Source organism: Sus scrofa, chromosome 5, assembly GCF_000003025.6.
Source record: "Sus scrofa isolate TJ Tabasco breed Duroc chromosome 5, Sscrofa11.1, whole genome shotgun sequence".
NCBI classification, from domain to species: Eukaryota; Metazoa; Chordata; class Mammalia; order Artiodactyla; family Suidae; genus Sus; species Sus scrofa.
Genome location: NC_010447.5, coordinates 40,452,800 through 40,456,767, shown reverse-complemented (window position 1 = coordinate 40,456,767; position 3,968 = coordinate 40,452,800). Strand labels below are relative to the sequence as shown.

At 42.3% G+C, this 3,968-nt stretch overlaps 1 pseudogene; it reads right to left on the bottom strand.

Annotated features, from left to right (window-relative positions):
- Positions 203–2,061, bottom strand: LOC100153979 (annotated as a pseudogene).

Genomic DNA, 3,968 nt, shown 5'->3' with positions numbered 1-3,968 from the left:
GAGTGTGTTTTCAGGGAGAAAGAGACAATGGGTAGGGCTAGTAGTGCCTGGTTGCTGGGCTCTTGACTCTAGCAAGGACATTCAAGAAGGTGGCACAGGCTGCTCCTTCTTGCAGGGCCCTGGGAAGTGGTAATGAGCCTCAGGCAGATATTGATGGTGCCTGGAGCATTTGGCAGTGGCAGTGGCACTGTGTGTGAGTTCCCAGGGGAGTGAAAGCAATAACAGGTGGTGTTTGGTCACAATACCCTCCTCTGTGGTGCCCTCTGAGGTGATTGGGACCCCAAGTGGTACCTGTTCACAGCCCCCTAGTGGTGGTAGGCCATACCCACCTCTGGAGTTAGTGATAACTGTGGTGGTTTGCCCCTGCCACCTGTAAATCATGCAAGAAGCACCCCATCCCGCTTAGATCCCACAGGATGGGAGGCACAGTCTCCTCCTAGGTGTCTTCTCTGAGAAGTGACAGTAATCAAGTATGTGGGTGCTGCCCAGAGCAAAGGCCCTGGATCATGCTTAGACCCCAACTGCCTTTAGCACTCACAAGAGGTACTCCACTAACTGTAGCCTGCACAAAAAGCACCTGGTCTCTCATAGCCCAAGCAAGTGGCCACCCTTAGCCCATCCCAGAGGTGCCACACCCTCTGAGAGCACTTGCACACACAAGGAAATTCATATGGTGGTGCACCCCTCCTCCTCTCACCCTCCCAACAATGTAGCCTCCTTCTCCTGCAGGCCCAGACCTCCTCCTAGGTTCCCTCAGCTGTGGCATTCCACACCCCAGCCCATGGCACCCCACTTCCTAACCCACTTTTTAGCCCTTCAGTCTTTCTCCACATAGCTCATCCTAGTCCTCTCCCCAAAACTGACCTCTGCAGCCTGAGTCTCCATAGCCCAGCTTCTGCCCCAGCATCTCAGGCTGTGGTGCTCTGGATGGTGGTGTAGATGATCTGTGTGGCTCTCATTCTGCTCTGCCCTCCTCTATTCCACTGCTGCACTTTTCTCAGTGACTTTGAGGTCCCTCCTTCTAAGGTGATCTCCCTGTAGGTTAGGTGGCTTCACAGGATGTGGGTTCCTTTTCTCTTTCACAGGTCCCTCTCATGAATGCTTGTCCCATCTGATTCCTTTTCTCTTTCTCTCTCTCTTTTTCTCTTTTCTTTTGTTCTACCCGTTTATGTGGAGGGTTTCTTGCCCTTTTTGGGTGTTTAATTTCTTCTGCCAGCATTCAGTAGATGTTCTGTGTGAATCATCCTACATGTATATGTGGTTATTTTTTGTTGTCGTGTTTGTGGGAAAAGGTGAGCACCACATCTTACCCCTCTGCCATCTTGATCCTCCACATTTTTAAAACATTTTTAATTTATTTTTATTTTTATTTTTGATGAAAAAAGCTTTATTGTTTCCATTTGGTCCAAGAATTGGGAGAGGGCTCCAGGGTGGTTAAAAATGGTGACTTCTGGCTACAGAAAGGGGCTTCCACAGAAGCCCAGGCACCAGAGGAGCTCTTCAAAGGCCACTGGGCTCCAGAGGTTCCTAGTCATGTTTGAGTGTGAGCCTTTTGAATAGGTATTCAACCAGCCCAGGCTGGGGACCAGAGAGCCTGCAGAGGTTGGTCAGGTGGTCACCCATCTTCTTGATGAGCTTCACCTCCTCATCCAGGAAGTGATTCTCCAGGAAGTCACAGATGTTGTGGCTTGTGTGGGCAGAACCCAGGGCATGCAGATCCAGAAGGGCCTGGTTCAGTCCCTTCTCCAGGTGAATGGCAGCTTTCTTAGTTTCCTGTGTTTTACCCCCCTCATCTTGAGATGGCTTCTTCACATCCCAAAAGAGGGCGTGGCCACCATGCTGGTTTTGCATTTTCAAGAAATGCTCAATGCCCTAATGCTTATCCTTGGCCAATTCATAGAAAAAGTGGCTCAGGCCCTCCAGAGCCACATAGTCACAGTTGAAATAGAAGGTCAGAGAAAGGTAGGTGTAGGAGGTCTGCAGATGCATGTCGATCAGGTAGTTGATGAAGTCTTCCACCTTGGTGGAATAATTCTGATGAACCTGGGAGTTCACTGTGGATCAGTGATAAGGAGTTAAGCTCAAAAAATGGTGTTGGCTGGTCCTGGAGATTGAAGATAGCTGAGAGACTGATTCCAAAGGCTGCTACTGGAAAAAAGGTTGGAGTTTAGTCGGGGGCTATACAAGGGGCATCCCTGGGTCTGTTCTGTCCAAACACTGTTGAAGCAAGAGACAGATCCAGGGGACTGCTGAGCACACTGTCTTAAACCATTTTTTAAATTGAAGTATAGTTAATACAATGTTGTGTTATTATATATATATATATATATATATATATATATATATAATTTTTCACATTCTTTTCCATTAAAGTTTATTACAAAATATGTATTTATTAATTTAATATTTTCCCTGTGCTATACAGTAGGTCTTTTCTATTTATCTATTTATATATAGTAGTGTATATATGTTAATCTCAAACCCTTAACTTTTTAAAAATTTTATTGGAGTTTAGTTTTCTTACAATGTTATGTTAGTTTCAGGTGTACAACAAAATGAAGACATATACCTATATCTTTTCTTTTTTCCCACATAGGTTATTACAGAATACTGAGTAGATTTTCTCATGTTACACGGGAGGTTCCTGTTAATTTTCTATTCCGCATACAGTAGTGTGTATATATCATTCCCATCCATCCAACTTATCCCTCCCCACAAGAATTTCCCCTGTGGTAACCATAAGTTTGATCTTGAAATCTGTAATTCAAACTTCTAATTTATCTCTCTGCCTCCCCCACCACTATCCGCTTTGGTAACCATAAGTTTGTTTTCAAAGTCTGTGAGCCTATTTCTGTGTTGTAAATAAATTCATTTGTATCATTTTTTAGATTCTACAAATAAGTGATATCATTTTATATTTTTCTTTGACTTATTGCACTTAACACGATCATAATATGATAATTTCTAGGTCCATCAAAGTTACTGCAGTCATTATTTCATTTTTTTTATGACTGAGTAATATATATGTACCAAACCTTCTTTACCCATTCATCTGTCAATGGATATTTAGTTTTTTTCCATTATTTGGCTATTGTATAGGTAAACCATTCTTATAGAAATCTGCACCCACATAAAAGCTGCATTTTCAATATGAGATAAAAAGATATTTTATAAAAATTTCAAGATTTTCATGCCTGTTGACATAGCTGCAGTAATAGCTTCATGAATTTTTCTTTTTTTATAATGTTCCTTACATTTAGATTCATTTGCATTGACAGCTACAGCTGCAGACTTCAATCCATGGTACACATCGAGTAATTCAACTTTCTTGTAACATCATGACTTCTCTACTTCTTAAAAGCATTTGGAGCATCACTAGTGGTACTCCATAGGGTCCCAAGGTGTTATTCAAGGTTTATGATATTATACCAACCACAATGAAAAATATGAGAACTCCAAGAAATCACTTTTCAATGAAATATGCAATTTTCTAGAGAGACCAAGTGCTCATGTGCAAATGATTAGCAGCACAAAGTGTTTTAAATGGATACACCCAATACTTGAGGTCACTGAAATAGCAACAGGAGGTGGCTATGAAATTATTACAGTCGGTTTTAAAAATATAAGTGAGACAAGATAGGGAGCAGAGATACTTGAGCTCACCCCCTCACAAAAACACCAAAATTACAACTGCTTAAACAACCATCAACAAAATAAATTGGAAGCTACAAAAAAGATATCCTACACCCAAAGACAAAGAAAAAGCCACATTGAGACAGTAGGAGGAGCACTTTCACTATATAAGCAATCCCATATCTACTCAGTGAGCAACCCATAGACTAGAAAATAACTATATTGCAGAAGCTTTCCCACAGAAGTGAGAGTTCCAAATCCCACTTCAGGTTCTCCAGCCTGGAGTGTCTGGCATTGGGAGGAGGAGGAGCCCCTGGGGTATTTGGCATTGAAAA